General features: G+C 42.9%; 2 long non-coding RNA genes across 2 annotated transcripts; both read left to right on the top strand.

Moving 5' to 3' along the window:
• The first annotated feature begins 8,226 nt into the window (after positions 1-8,226).
• LOC116354489 (uncharacterized) lies at positions 8,227-9,239 on the top strand. Its single transcript, XR_004203797.1, has 2 exons — positions 8,227-8,472; positions 8,754-9,239. It is a non-coding gene; the product is annotated as an uncharacterized LOC116354489 (long non-coding RNA).
• Positions 9,240-15,584: 6,345 nt separating this feature from the next.
• Positions 15,585-17,032, top strand: LOC116354480 (uncharacterized). The gene is made up of 2 exons (XR_004203794.1): positions 15,585-16,403; positions 16,821-17,032. It is a non-coding gene; the product is annotated as an uncharacterized LOC116354480 (long non-coding RNA).
• Positions 17,033-17,093: the final 61 nt, after the last annotated feature.

Here is a 17,093-nt window from a genome sequence, read left to right on the forward strand (position 1 = left end):
GAATCTACTAGCGCCTTATGCCGGGAATGAGGGGAAAATAAATTAACACATACATGTGACCAACAGGGGACTCTGGGTGAGCCAGGTGCCGACTCACCTGGGGTGTCCGAGCAGTGCTCGGCCTGGCGTCTCGACTCCCAGAAGGACCCCCCCAGCACCGGTAAGCAGTGTGCCCTCTGCGACCACAGCTGGTACAGGAAAGGGCTCCTCCTCCGGTCGCCCTCGCTGCAGCACCTCCTAGCTCCATGGGCGTTGGAGCGGAGGGGCTGGGGGATGAAACTGACAGGGCCCGATCCGGATGTCCGCGGGTCCGCAGCAAGTTGTCCAGCCGAATGGACATGTCTATCAGCTGGTCCAAGGAGAGGGTGGTGTCTCTACAGGCTAGCTCCCTACGGACGCAAACTGCACCTTTAGTGATTGATCAGGGCCCTATTGTTTCATCCCGCGCCAGCGGTCCAGAACTCTGGGGTCCTGTGCGCTCCTCTTCTCCTGCCTTAGATGGAACAGACGTTCAACTCGGCCCGAAAGCGGCGGGTGAACTCTGGGTAGTGGTCCCTTGCCGAGTCTGTATCTTTCCACACCACGTTTGCCCACTCCAGGGCTTTGCCTGAGAGGCAGGAGATGAGGGCGTTCACGCTCTCACATCCCGAAGGAGCCGGATGAACGGTTGCCAGGTATAGCTCCATCTGGATTAAGAACCCCTGGCACCCGGCGGTCCCATCATACTCCCTCGGGAGTGCGAGACAAATTACACTGGGACCAGGCAACGAAGGAGAGGGTTGTGGGACTGGTTTGGAGTGTGGCTGGTGGAGGTGTAGAAAGGCCACCTCTCTCTCATCTTTCCAGTCGCCATCACCTGATCCATTGCGGTCCCCAGCCGGTGTAACACCGGTGGGGTTGAACACGCTCCTCCATAGACGTTGGGAGCACGTCAGCTCCTGCTGACTCCATTGATGGTGCGGGATTCTGTGAAAGATTGTGTTTAAAGGTGGGTGAAGGAGTCAGGCGCAGGAGAGCAGAGATGTCCGAGATGCGTAATTTGAATGGGCAAGTCCACCAACATACAGGTATGGTATGTACAATACCAAAATCAAACGCCCTCGACAACAGATAAACCCGTTACTCACGAAAGGAGGAACAAACAAAGCTCCCAAATATATACACACTCAGTATAAAATATGTGAAGCAACATGGGCACAACCTAAACGAGCAACATCACAATAAATAATCCTGCACAAACTTAGGCAGGCAACAGGGTTAATTCTACACAGAAATGAAGGCAAATGAAACCAAGTGTGAAAGAACCAAAGACAAAACAAACAGAAAAGGAAAAAAGGATCGTTGATGACTAGTAGGCCGGAGACGCCGACCACCGAGCGACGCCCGAACAGGGAGAGGAACTATCTTCGGTGGAAGTCGTGACACTTTCATAGCAGCCACGTTGTATTCCTTCTCGCATCTGCATCTCTCCTCCTCTCACCTTTTCCCTTCACTTGTGGACTTCAATGCATAACACACCAGCTGTATATGACCAGATGAAAAAACTTTTCCAAGCCAAACCTAATCATAACCGCAACACACAGCCTACATCGTTGTCACAATATTAGCTAAGGCAAAGTCATAGTCAATATAGCTAATAGAACAAATGCATTAGTAAACCCGCTACAATCATGCAGCGCAGTGTACAGTTAGTAAGCAGTTTAGCAGTTACACAAACGGGCCCTGGTGGCAATACATTAGTTAAACCAAAAGCTTACCTTGGAAGAGTTCCAGTGTTGTGTTGGATAGTCATAGCCAGCTAGCTAACATAGCATCCCTCTGTTTGAGCAGGCTAAACTAGCTAGCTGCATTTGCTAGCTAAGTAAGTGTAAGTGAAAATAAATGACAAAATATCTCACTGTCTCTTGCTTCTCCTTCATTTTAAATTCATTTGTTTAAAACTGTTAAACTATTGTCTTTCTCTCTCTTTGAGTCAACTACTCATAAAATGTTATGCACTGCAGTGCTATCTAGCTGTAGCTTAAGCTTCCAGTACTAGATTCCTTCTCTGATCCTTTGATTGGGTGGACAACATGTCAGTTCATGCTGCAAAAGCTTTGATAGGTTGGAGGACGTCCCTCCGGAAGTCATAATTACTGTGTAAGTCTATGGAAGGGGGTGAGAACGATGAGCGTCCTAGGTTTTGTATTGAAGACAATGTACCCAGAGGGCGGAAGCTAGCTGAAAAATTAAATGTTTTAGATGAATGCCAGCAAAGCCACAACACAACACTAAACAATACATTAATTGCACTATAACGGTGACAAACGGTGCCCACAAACTGTTGAGGCCTACATAAAGCTGTCCCAACAGCAGAGTCCCAACACCTTACCACTGCTACACCTGGCTATCAGCGAAAAAGTTAATTCAGTTTCATTTACTGCTTTTAAAAAAAGCATAGCTGATATGGCTGACTTGCTTAAATAAATGTTGTTTCTACTGACAATTGAGATGTACAAACTATGGCATAAGGGGATGACTAGCGGAAAAGAGGCAATCCGTCATTTAGATTAAGACATTAATGAGCGAGCAAGGAAGGACGTAAACAACATAACTATTTGTTCAGCACTTTTTAAATGTACAGCGGCAGAATTCAGAACATCGGCTGTTCATACAGATTTCTCTCTGTACACCAAGTCAGAACCGTAGAATAAATAAAGGGGGTATATAAGCAGACAATGAAAGCTCTTACAATATATATAATATAATTCCTTCCAAACCACTCATTGCTGAATTTGTGATTTCCAACTTGTTGTGTATTGTGTATGTCCAATGGCCGATGAGCACCAATTTGTTTTATCCATAATTTCTCTTCATATGACAAGGATTGAAAAGGATTTGTCAGTAGATTGTTGACTTGATTCATGATGATGACTGCTAGCTTGCTAGCTAAGATTTTGAAAGTATGATGTTGACATGATCAGTCCAATCAAAGCTACTGTAGCTATAACGTGATTTGATGTAATTGTATCTGTGGCCAATGACCTTGAGCCTTCTTGGATGGGCACTTGTAATGCAACTCTATGGCAGCACACAAGGGACTTTTTTTTATTTTTATCTCTACCCACAGATTTTGCAGTGATGTAGTGTCCCCATGAGTGACAGAAGACTGAGCCAATCACGGCGCAACTAAAGAACATTACCAACCCCTCCGCTCCGCATTTTCCGGTGGCTGCCACACCACTATTGAAAGCACTGAGCCAGGCTGAAACCCCTGCATTTTGGAGCAGCCTTACTCAAGAAAGCAAAAGAGAGATCATGTTTGTATGCAGCTTTATTAACTCAATATTTTTTTAAATTACATTGTTTGCAAACTGACACATATTAATGACAAAATAACATGCAAAACAGGTAGGGCTCAAGACTGAATGACGGGTCACCACTGAGGTAGTGTAGTAAACCAGCAAAGATTTCAAAACTAAAACTGGTGAAAGTAGTAGCAAAAAGTAGTCGTAAAAAATACACTTTATCTAGGATTTGGCCTATATCCTAATCTGACTTTGGTGCAGGTCATGTTGTTCTTCACATTACCGTCTCTGGTAAACACACACTATATCAAGTAAAATGTACGTTTATTTGTCACATGCACAGGATACAGAAAGTGTAAACAGTACAGCGAAATGGTTACTTGCATAGTGGAGTCTTTTGTTTAGACATGTAGCTAGCTGGCTAAACAATTAACCATAATCCCAACTCATACTACAGAGGCGGGCATCTTTGAGAAGCATTTGATAGCCTTCGATAGTGGCTGTACTAGAGAATTTAAAACCTTTATTTGTAAGAACATAGTATATGGGACTGATTTTAAGAAATGTTGCTAAATAAATTTGATTAATATTATGGTGTTTCTATTCCAATAAAAACTAAAAACCCTCTGGGTTGCCGTTAGGATGGAACAGAAAACGTGACAACGGGAATAGGCTACAGTACTGGGCTATTTAGCTAAAGAATCCCTGTGTTGTGTGGGCATGCGTGAGACTGTGCTTCAATTCCCCGACGGGGAGGAAGGAGTAGGCTGTCCATGTAAATAAGAATTTGTTCTTAACTGAATTGCCTAGTTAAATAAAGGTTACACTAAGAGCATAACATTTCTACACACTAATTGTATAATTGTAGTCTAATCAATTCCCAAAAGGAGATTCAGTGAAAATAACAATCTTATTGATTATCAAGACCAGTCCCCATGCTTGTCTCAGAGCAGTGCGAAGCGGTCTGAAAGAGTTGTAGGCTATTGCTTCTAACTTCAATATGCTCTTTAAATAAATTAGACCTACACAACTTATTACTCAACATTAGTGAGACTCATGTGTCAGCCATTGTTGCCAGAATTGCGCAATTTTCCACCATCTACCACAAACGGTCTCGGCACAAGCTCAAAACTTTTAAAGGAAGAACCACTGAACATAACAGCAGGACTGTGAAGAGTCTCTCACACACAGGTACAAAAACACACAACATACACTCTATACACACATGGACTGTGTGTTGTAGTAGAGTAGTGGCTGGAAGGCACACGATGTATTGGGATATTGTAAAATGTATTTTAATTGTACTTTTTTATTATTATGTATATTACTGCCTTCATTTTTGCTGGACCCCAGAGAGAGTATGTCCTACCTTAGCAGCAGCTAATTGGGATCCATTTAAATATAAATATAAATGAAAATGCCGTCTGTTCTCTTTTCGACTCTACACATTTGGCAAGCATATCTCTGCTTCCACCGTGTATTCCACTGATTTCAAAACTCAGTCAACTTCTTCTGTGACAACAACACTGTTGATTGCCATTTCTTCCCCATCATTGTCAACAGAAGACTCTACAATGTCTGGTTCAATTATAATGTTTTGACCTAATCCAGGGATTTCCTCATCGTCTGATTTTTTTTTTTAATGCAAGATCGTCCTCCAGAAAGTAGTCCATCACAACTTTTTCCCACTGATCTTTGTCGATAGTGCCTGTTAAATTCAGCGCAGCAATGTTGAGAGCAGTAGCAACCCTTTTTCAGTTCTTCACGATATCTTTCAAAAAAAGCTGCGGTAGATAGGATTACAGTGCCTTAGTATTCAGACCCCTTGACTTTTCCCATATTTTGCTACGTTACAGCTTTATTCTAAATAATTTCCCCCCTCATCAATCTACACACAATAGCCCATAATGACAAAGCGAAAATAGGTTTTTTGACATTTTTGCACATTTATAAAAAATAAAAAACATAAATACCTTATTTACATAAGTATTCAGACCCTTTCCTATGAGACTCAAAATTTAGCTCAGGTGCATCCTGTTTCCATTGATCATCCTTGAGATGTTTCTACAACTTGATTGGAGTCCACCTGTGGTAAATTCTATTGTTTGGACATGATTTGGAATGGCACACACCTATCTATGTAAGGTCCCACTGCTGACAGTGCATGTCAGAGCAAAAACCAAGCCATGAGGTCGAAGGAATTGTCTGTGGAAATCCGAGACAGGATTGTGTCGAGGCACAGATCTGGGGAAGGGTACCAAAAAATGTCTGCCGCATTGAAGGTCCGCAAGAACACAGTGGCCTCCATCATTCTTAAATGGAAGAAGTTTATAACCACCAAGACTCTTCTTAAACCTTTTTTATTTTATTAATATTTACAGATAGCATACAAGTTTATTATTAAAGCACATGAAAGTTCACATATTCCAGAAGGAATTTCTGCCAAGAGATGCATTTTGATTTTAAAAAAAAGATCTTCAAGTGCCTCCTGTGAGGTGGTGACGTGCGACACAGGCCTAGTTTCCTGAAACCGGTCACATATTTTGGGTTCTGTTTTACTAAAGTGATATGATTGTAAGGACCGACGCCAGACAGGAGAAGCAGGTAAGGTGAGTCAGACATTTATTCGGGAACAGACAAGGAAACAAGACAGGAACAGTGTCGGAACACAGGTAACACGGACATGAGACAATTAATCCTGAAGCAGGGAACAGAGCTAGGAAACAGACAGATATAGGGAAGGTAATGACACAATTAATTGAGTCCACATGAGTCCAATGATCGCTGATGCGCGTGACGGGGGGAAGGCAGGTGTGCGTACTGATGATGTCTTGAGTGCACAATGCTGGGAATCCTAGCGTCCCCGAGCGCCGGGGGAGGAAGAGCGGGAGCAGGCGTGACAATGATTTATAATTTTGCCCACAATATAATTTCCCTTCATTTAAATTGAGTAACAGCAAATTATCAATGGAATCCTCAAATTTATGACCGGTGTGATTAGCTAATAATTCAATTTGATTTAATTTGATATCGACCTCTTCCCAGAGGAAATGCTCAAGGTCGTTGTATATGTTTGTAGTGAGTGGTTTTCAATGAGCGCCATACCAGTATTTTTATTTTATTTTAATAGTCTTTGTTTTTATTGAACTATGCAATATATCAAATACTTTTGTTCACTTTCTAGCATTCAAAATAATAGATATCTCTAAATGTCTCTACAACTTTAGTACTTTACACCATGCATAAACAAAGGACTTGCATTATGTTTTATCATTGATAAACAGTTCAATATAAACAAAAACATGGACATTTTTGTTATTTTAAATTGTTTTTCATGGTTGCAAAGACAAGAGATGCAAATGCCACCACAATTCATGAACGACTCTGTAGTATGAACAGGAGTTAATGGCCAAGGACCCCCATCTAGTGGACATGTGTGGCACGTTCTCTAACGGGAAAAGCTGCAGTACATGATGCATAGTCTCAATCTAGCCTATCAATGTGTCTTTCATGGTATCATTTGATAACTGAAGCAACCAGGCCATTAATTTCATTCTAGTTCATCAGTAGATTAGAACAGAATAGAATATAACTTACATCCTGTTAGAAGTAGAGAAACGTTAAAACATTATATATTCTTCTCAACTGCAGCATAAATCCATCAAATCTATACAGAGAAAAAAAACATCCATAAACCCTTAACCTGTTCCATATATCCTGAACAAAAATATAAAAGCAAACATGTGAAGTGGGTGGACCTGGCTTCCAAGTGGGTGGGCTTATGCCCTCCCAGTTCCTCCCAGTTCCACTCATGGTTGTGCCCCTGCCCCTGCCCAGTCATGTGAAATCCATCGATTAGGACCTAATTCATTCATTTCAATTGACTGATTCGCTTCTATGAACCATAACTCAGTCAAATCTTAGACCAATGTAAAGGGAAACAGCCACTCTGATAAAAAATAAAATATACTGAACAAAACTATAAACGCAACATGCAACAATTTCAAAGTGCATCACTCGGATGCTCAGGGTAAATCTGTTGTAAATCTGTTGCAGCATGAATGTTTTGAAATAATCAGAAATGAAGATATACAATGACATGAACATCCTTACACACACACACACACACACACACACACACACACACACACACACACACACACACACACACACACACACACTTGTTCGAGGAGATCGAGGTTGCTCTTCATAAACAAGCTTTAATCATACATCCCGCAAAAACTAGTGGCACAAAAAGGGCCTAAAACGCACTAAATGAGACAAGATTGACTGGTGAAAACACATATAGGACCACAGTCATGTCTGTTCTGTCCTTAGGATCTTCATGTCATTCCCTCTCCTTTAATTAATCTCAATGGTCTTGCTCATCCTGTCACTCATATCATCCTTACCCTTCAGGCCCTGTTTTAGATAACAGAGATATTTATTTACCACGTCTGTCACTGTGCGTTCTGCAAGTGCCACTAAGTCTGGTCACTCCCCCCAGAAAAGGTCAATGTCTAGACTTGGAATTTAACCGCCATCTAATCAACAGCAAATGGTCCTTGTCCTTTTTTCAAGCATTTCGTCATGTTTTCGTCATGTTTCTCCAGTAAACCAACCAACGTTTTGTTTTGGACTTGATGTTAAACAAACATATCAACAGTCAGACTGACAGAAAAACAAACAAATATGTTTCAATCAGATGCCCCTGAAGGATTCCTACAGTATGTTCCTATTCAGGACATTTAGTGGTTTTGCCCTGTCACACTATACAAAGATGATTAGGGGCTCTATTCAATCGACAAAGTGGAAGTTCAGCTTTACAGCATGACTGAAATTTAAAGGCAATGTTTCAGCTTTAGCAGAGACTGCATTCATGGTAAATGCTGCATATGTTGGCTCAATCGGAAATTACCTTAAAATGTATATAGCGGAATCTGTAACACTTTACAGATTGAATAGAGCCCTTGGTCTGTGGCTTTGAATGGCCAGCTTTTCCCACTGTCCTGGCTCAATTAGAAAGTTGTTGACAAAAACTCCCATGGCAACAAGCACAGCTGTGTGACACAGCAGGTGCGTTTATCAGGACCAGGTGGGTTTCAGTTGACCATGGCTGTGTTCACACTCAAGCTGTTCAAATCCGATTTCCGACTCATGTTATATTGTGCCTGTGTGGACTCAAGTAAGCATTATTCATATGGGTAGAATTGAATTCCTCTGTGAAATAGTACCATCCTATAGCAAAAATAATGGTTTGTAGCATGTAAGCCTATTTCCTTGAAGTCAGTAGAATGATATGTTCCTCCCTAGTATTGCAGGCCAAACCTTTTTTGTGTGAATTTCATATGTATTGAGAGTTTGCAGTGAATTTTCGTTTAGAAATTGAGTACCTTGTTTACTTTCCATGACTTACTTTGGTTTGCTGTGTTTCTCTTCATTGTTTTCTTAATTGATTTATTGTAGACTCCTGATGAGAATTGATCAACTAACGAGCCACCTGTGCTCCTTAAAATGGAGCTTCCAGTTTATTCTCGGGCTGCTGCTGGAGGGATAACACCAATGCAGAACCACACCTGCCAATGACCTGCATCCAGAGGGGGACCAAACGTGTGGTTGAATACTTGTGGTCAGATTAACTCCCTGCTCATGCATGTTTTTTTCTCTCCCATCTCTTTCGCCTGCATGGGCCTGGCACATGGTCTGAGTGCCATATACACTTGATGACAACGGATGATGCAGAACGACTGGCAACCGACTACTGACGAACGAATGAAACAACCAACCAACCAACCAATGGAGCGATCGTCAAGTGGTGGCAGTGGCCATCTTGATGACCCACCAGCAGCATGAGCAGTATTCTCTGGGACTGCGTTTGATGTGCGCGTGAATGGGGTTTTTGAACGTGTCATCCACAGGCATTTCCAGATAAAGAAAATGTTTTTACCTTTACATCCTGATATCTCAGAACTTGCACATTGACAAATACATTGGACATTCCTGTGCACATCTTACAATAGGTGAAATCCAGTGATATGTAAAAACAGTACTTCATTATATTGAAAAAAAAACATGTTAAAAACACAAGACAAAAGGCTTTAAGATAAATGATGTATGGTACAGGAGCAGCACAGACACCAGACACAGGACTTGTACTTAAAAGTGCCCATTGATTTTGAGGATTCTGACAGCTGGTCCCAAATTGCTCTCTTGCCATTGGCTCAAACCCTTGGATGTTGGCAGATCGAAGCAGTCGGGTAAAATCCGTGCAGTGGTGGAGCTTACACCATCTTTCTTCCACCTTAAAGATACTTTTGGTCATGTAGTGTATGTGGACACCCACTCGTCAAACATCTACATCCAAAATCATGGGTATTAATATTGAGTTGGTCCCCTCTTTGCTGATATAACAGCCTCCACTCTTCTGGGAAGGCTGTCCACTAGATGTTAGAACATTACAGCAGGGACTTGCTTCCATTCAGCCACAAGAGCATAGTGAGAACGGGCACTCATGTTGGGCGATTAGTCCTGGTTCACAGTCGGCATTCCAATTCCTCCCAAAGGTGTTTGATGGAGTTGAGGTCAGGGCTCTGTGCAGGCCAGTCAAGTTCTTCCACACCATTTCAGTGTGGAAGAACGGGGGCAGTGTCATGTTGAAACAGGAAAGGGCCTTCCCCAAACTGTAGCCACTAAGTTGGGAGCACAGAATCGTCTAGAATGTCATTGTATGCTGTAGCGTTGAGATTTCCTTTTACTGGAAGTAAGGGGCCTAGCCAAAACCATGAAAAACAGTCCCAGACCATTATTCCTCCTCCACCAAACTTTACAGTTGGCACTATGCATTTGGGCAGGTAGTGTTCTCCTGGCAGCCGCCAAACCCAGATTCATCGCTCGGAGTGCCAGCTGAAGCTCCAGACGAACAGTTATTGTGCTGACGTTGCTTCCAGAGGCAGTTTCGAACTTGATAGTGAGTGTTGCTCCCAAAGAATAGACCATTTTTACACGGTACGCACTTCAGCAGTTGGCGGTCATGTTCTGTGAGGTTGTGGCCCACCACTTCGTGGATAAGCCATTGTTGCTCCTAGACGTTTCCACTTCACAATAACAGCACTTACAGTTGACCGGGGCAGCTCTAGCAGAGCAGAAATTTGACGAACTGACTTGTTGGAAAGGTGCCATGACGGTGCCACTTTGAAAGTCTCTGAGCTCTTCAGTAAGCTCATTCTACTGCCAATGTTTGTCTATGGAGATTGCATGGCTGTGTGCTCTATTTTATACACCTGTCAGAAATGAGTGTGGCTGAAATAGCCAAATCCACTCATTTGAAGGGGTGTCCACATAGACTTATATATATATATATATATATATACACACACAAGTGTATATATACACACAAGTATGTAAACATCAAATGGTTAGGACTTAGGGAGAGGGGTAAGGAACAAATTATCTGTTGAAGGCAGCACTGGCAGGCAGGGCCCATGGCCATTCGAACTGTGTGTGCACTGTGCAGCTGGTCTGCAGTTGATAACTGAGGTGAGGCTGAGATTGTAGCAGGAAGGGGAGAGCGGCATGTCCTCAGTGCCTCTGTTTTTAATTTTTCCAAAGGATTCTTTCCAACCACATTGAAAGACTCTTTGCAGCCCAACGTAGATAGTGGTTTGCGAAAGTATTCATCCCCCTAGGCATTTTTCCTATTTTGTTACCTTACAACCTGGAATTAAAATCGTTTTTTGGTGGGATTTGTATCATTTGATTTACACAACATGCCTACCACTTTGAAAATGCAAAATATTTTTTGTGAAACATACAAGAAATAAGACAAAAAAACAGAACTTGAGCGTGCATAACTATTCACCCCCGTAAAGTCAATACTTTGTAGAGCCACCTTTTGCAGTAATTTCAGCTGCATGTCTCTTGGGGTATGTCTCTATAAGCTTGGCACGTCTAGCCACTGGGATTTTTGCCCATTCAAGGCACAACTGCTCCAGCTCCTTCAAGTTGGATGGGTTCTGTTGGTGTACAGCAGTCTAAGTCATACCACATATTCTCAATTGGATTGAGGTCTGGGCTTTGACTAGGCCATTCCAAGACATTTAAATGTTTCCCCTTCAACCACTTGAGTGTTGCTTTAGCAGTATGCGTAGGGTCATTGTCCTGCTGGAAGGTGAACCTCTGTCCCAGTCTCAAATCTCTGGAAGACTGAAACAGGTTTCCCTCAAGAATTTCCCTGTATTTTGCACCATCCATCATTCCTTAAATTCTGACCAGTTTCCCCAGTCCCTGCAGACTAAAAACATCCCCTCAGCATGATGCTGCCACCACCATGATTAATGGCCAAAAAGCAAAATTTTTGCCTCTCAGGTGGCGCAGTGGTCTAGGGCACTGCATTGCAGTGCTAGCTGTGCCACCAGAGACTCTGGGTCCGCACCCAGGCTCTGTTGCAGCCGACCGGGAGGTCCGTGGGTCGACGCACAATTGGCCTAGCACCGCCCGGGTTAGGGAGGGTTTGGCCGGTAGGGATATCCTTTTCCCATCGCGCACTAGCGACTCCTGTGGCGGGCCGGGTGCAGTGCACGCTAACCAGGTCGCACGGTGTTTCCTCCGACACATTGGTGCGGCTGTCTTCCGGGTTGGATGTGCGCTGTGTTAAGAAGCAGTGCGGCTTGGTTGGGTTGTGTTTCGGAGGACGCATGGCTTTCGACCTTCATCTCTCCTGAGTAACTACTAACAATTTTTGTCTCATCTGACCAGAGTGCCTTCTTCCATATGTTTGGGGAGTCTCCCACATGCCTTTGTTGAACACCAAATGTGTTTGCTTATTTTTTTCTTTAAGCACTGGCTTTTTTTCTGGCCCCTCTTCAGTAAAGCCCAGCTCTATGTAGTGTACAGCTTAAAGTGGTCCAATGGACAGATACTCCAATCTCCTCTGTGGAGCTTTGAAGCTATCTTTGAAGCTATCTTATCTTTGGTCTCTTTGTTGCTTCTCTGATTAATGCCCTCCTTGCCTGGTCCGTGAGTTTTGATTGTGGTGCCATATTCTTTCTATATTTTCCATAATGGATTTAATGGTGCTCCGTGGGATGTTCAAAGTTTCTGGTATTTTTTGTACTTCTTCTGTACTTCTCCACAACTTTGTCCCTGACCTGTTTGGAGAGCTCCTTGGTCTTCATGGTGCCGCTTGCTTGGTGGTGTTGCAGACTCTGGGGCCTTTCAGAACAGTACTGAGATCATGTGACACTTAGATTGCACACAGGTGGACTTTATTTAACTAATTATGTGACTTCTGAAGGTAATTGGTTGCACCAGATCTTATTTAGGGGATTCATAGCAAAGGGGGTGAATTCACATGCACCACTTTTCAGTTTTAAATGTTTTGAAACAAGTTATTTTATTAATTTCACTTCACCAATTTGGAATATTTTGTGTATGTCCATTACATAAAATCCAAATGCAACAAAATAGGAAAAACACCAAGGAGGATGAATACTTTTGCAAGGCACTGTATGTCACCATCAAAGTCATGCACTGACATATTCCATTGCACAAGCCCACTGTCTCACAAACTCTGCCTCACTGCTAAATGTCAGATCTTAGATTTGCTGAGCTTGGCAAAACTCAACTGTCTGTTGTGCAACAGGTTACTGAGAGAGAGTTATTACTATGTAGCCATTGGTGACAGTGCACACTTTCCCTTCTTGTTTTTTGCCCTGGGAACCTGGGTTCATTCCTGGCTATGGAGATCAAATATAACTGTGGGCATTATCAGAGAAGAGGACCGAAGTGAAATAGGGGAGTGAACGGCCCTATCTGGAGTAGCCTAATGACGCAGGCAGGCGCAGGGAAACAGGCTCTTTACTTAGGCGGTTATCAAGTGCCTGAGCAGCTGTTACTCAGTCGCTATATTAAAAAGGCCAGTTCCATCTCCTTGTGCTGGAAAATGGATGTTTCAAACTGAATGAAAGGGTGAAGTCTGGTTTGGACCAGTCTTGTTGATGTGTCATGTCGGTGTCAGGAGAGGGGAATTCAGTGAATATTATGTGAGACGACAGACAGTTTGCGTTGGCGACAGTGTGTGAAATGCAGTAGTCACAGTTATGTAAAAGAAGGAAGCTATACCTGGGTGCTCAACAATAATCTAAACACTGTTGAATTGAACGTGTTTAACATATAATTTCAACTTGCACTGCACCTGCAGTTCTGAAATAAACCAAGTATTTTGCAGGCTGCTGTTGTTGCTTTCAGCCTTTTAAGGTGCAACATGTTGCCCTCCAGCCCATGCAATATTCCCATAAAATCCTACTAATATCCTGCAGAAAATCCACTCTCCACACTAGGTGCATCTAGTAGAAGCGCCATAAATTCTTAGAGAAAAGCTTCACTGCCCTTTGCACTCCGAACCGGAACTCAGAGACAACTGAGATTACCAACAACCTACTGAGGAGAAAGGGCGCAATGCTACCCAGCATGGTGCAGAGGTCTTATAAGCCCTGTTTATATCTGGTGCTGACATGCATCCTTTGCTGACATGCATCCTCTGATTTAGGCTTTTCATCCAGTAGGATTCGCTGCACACTATTGAGGAAGAGAATTGTCTTGTCACACTCACGTGTTTTGACAACAGCTGTTAATAAGAATAGGGGACGAGCTCTACAAAAATGTATGAATGGCGAGGAACAAGCGGGATTGTGTATTGTATGACGCCTTCTCAGTATGGATGAGTAGTATGTTGATATTTATTTGCATGCTTCCATATCCGTGGGAAGTCGGGGTGTTGCAGCACCCCTTGAAAAATCAGTTAAAAAAAAAAAGAATAAAAAATGTTTTTCTTCACAAATGTAGTGCACTGGGCCTTTACTAGTCCTTCTGAGTGGACTGACATAGCCATCTGTAGAGCATGCAAAAAAAAAACTCCCACCCCCTTCCTGTAGCTATGTATGTTTTTTACTAAACAGTACGTTCCAAATAGTATGTAGTACTATTAGTACAGTATGTAGTTTTAGTAAGTAGTAGGCAGGACCAATTTTGGATAAATCCCCTGTCATTGTTTAGTGGGGCGGCAGGTAGCCTAGTGGTTAGAGGGTTGGACTAGTAACCGAAAGGTTGCAAGATTGCGGCAAGGTAAAAATCTGTTGTTCTGCCCCTGAACAAGGCAGTTAACCCAGTGTTCCTAGGCCGTCATTGAAAATAAGAATTAGTTCTAAACTGACTTGCCTAGTTAAATAAAGGTTAAAAAAAAAAATACATTGTTGTGACATTTGATCTATTCGAGTGTACATGGATCACTTTTGGACTGCTGTAAGCATCCAAGTTAAACCATCTCTGCCTCATTTTAGGTCAATTTCCCACTGCCATCAAATTTGACCAGATTTGCCACAATGGACTGCCATGAAGCAGATAGCACCCAAAACCTTACAGACACAATGATTTGTAACAGTTACACTATGTGACACATTTGTGTCATTCCGCTCTGCATCCCCTTCCTCTGGCTCTCTTTTTGCCACCAGTGATCAACCAATTTTGCTCTGGGAGGGAGAGGATGTAGTGTTTTGCTTATTCATATGTGAAACCCCAGATAGCACACTATTCTTTCTGGAAAATGATCAGGGTAAACCCTAAACCTTCCCAACTCAAGCGCAGCTAAAGCCTTGTTCACCCTGGCGTAGTGGGGTGTAGTGACTCAAATCAAATCAAAAACTTTTTTTTTTTGCATATCTGATTCGAATCTGTTCTTTTTCTTGCAGTCTGAACACCAAACAGCACTTGGAATCAGATATTTTAAGCCACATTTAAAACCACCTTCAAATGGTGAAATATGATTTATTTGCCCTCAAGTGGTTTTTAGACTATTTGTCATATCTTGCTGCTTGATAGCTACTCTGTTGACAGCTTTGACAAGAACATATGGTAGCTAACTAGCTTGTTAATTGTTTACAAACAATTGTGTGAATGTGCTCGAAAGTTAAACGGCTACAGTGCCTAGCTAGCTAGTTGCCTGATGTGGCTAGCCAAAAATGACTTGTTTTTGAAAATTGGATCATCTTATCCTTTGAGGCTTTAAAAATGTACTTACACTATGATTTTGAACATTCAAAGCAACTGAGAAATGACCATGGCAGGAATGTTGTCGCCTTAGCTTGCCTCATAACTGCTGAGTGATAGGAAGCATGAGCACCACCACCAATCAGCATACACCACTGTGCACACCCGTCATTACTATGACAACTAGCGTAGACAAATAACTGCTGTCTGAACACACACATCCGATTCGGTCACTTGTAACTTACTGTTTGGACAGTCAGTATTTTGAGTTTGCAGTGACTTTTTATTTAACATAGTTTGCGTGCCTTATTCTAATTTGCATGAACTTCCATGGTTTGCTGTGTCGGTACCTCCTTATGAACTTTCTAATTGATTTATTGTAACCTCCCACCGGAGTTGGCTCAGGCCTGTCACACCTGGGCCTGATCAACTAACTTCCGGTTCTGGAGCTGCTGCTGGAGGAGGTGCCAGTGGGCAAGATGGCAGCTGGTGAGATGACACAAGGCAGAAAGAAGGGTGCAAGGTTCAAAGGTTAATCTGTGAAATACAAGCTGAGTACTTTCTCCTTTGAGTCAAGTACAGGAGAGATAATTACATGTTCCGCTCCTGAAAATGTTGAGAAGTTGACATTTCAGAAATTCTCACTCTCAGAAATTTAACCTGACAGAAATGAAGAGGAAAAACCGCCAACAGGTGAGGTGAAAGCTTCCGAGCCTCACCCCAATTATCAGGAAGATGCCCGAGATGACTCTGGCCCAGTGGGAGTATGGTTTGTGGAGAAAGTGGATCCATGTCTTTTGGTGATCCATTTGTGGTATCGGGCTGGGTGAAGAAGGATTTTGGTTCTTTCAATTTGGGCAAAGTATCCAGAAGTGGACTTGTGTTTATGACATTTTTTTGTGTGTCTGCTGCCCAGAGGGAGAAGGCGCTACGTGACTCTGGATGAGAGCTGTGTTCTGCTCTCCAGAGCAGAGCGCCGCTGAAAGGAGTGATAACTGGGGTGGCGCTGAGGTGGATTGACTGAAGTTGAGGATTCTGTGTCTGATGCATGCCGTTTGTTTCTATGCAGACCAGGTGAGGGCCTTGAGACTGACCTGGTCTGTCTTTCTGAGTTTTGATGCAGAGTGCCGGATAAAGTCATGCTAGGGTATATAAGTTGTGTAGGCCGTCATTGTGAATAAGAATTTGTTCTTAACTGACTTGCCTAGTTAAATAATGGTTAAATAAATAAAAGTTATCCGGTTGAAGTTTCCAGGCTGAAAGCAGTGCAAAAAGTGTTTAATGTTGAGGAGGTGAGGAAAGTAGAGGATCTGCCGGAAAATCACACAGAGTATGAAAGCTGCCACTTCCGCCACAAACATCACTGGGACCATGTCATACCCAGCCACCTTGCAGCCAGAGGGGGACCAAACGTGTGAGTGTGGTCGAACACATCTGTTCAGAATGGCTCCCTTGTCATGCTTGTTTTCCTCTCCCCCTGCAATGAACCAGGACATGGGCTGGGTTCCATAGACGCTTGATGACAACAGACGACAGGGAGCGACTGCCAAACTACCAACAGTGAAACTAACCAACAGCAGACGAGCAACCGACGGGAGTTGGCTGTGGCCATCCTGGACACTCGTCCAGTAGCACAGACCTTTGATTTTGGTTTGTGATTGTGTACTTCTGAGATTTGAAGTAAAGAACTCTAAACATTTAAACCTTGTCTGTGTGGTGGCCTGTGATCCTTAGAAACCTATTTTGGACATTTACTCTACATTC

The sequence above is a fragment of the Oncorhynchus kisutch genome, linkage group LG17, assembly GCF_002021735.2.
Source record: "Oncorhynchus kisutch isolate 150728-3 linkage group LG17, Okis_V2, whole genome shotgun sequence".
NCBI classification, from domain to species: Eukaryota; Metazoa; Chordata; class Actinopteri; order Salmoniformes; family Salmonidae; genus Oncorhynchus; species Oncorhynchus kisutch.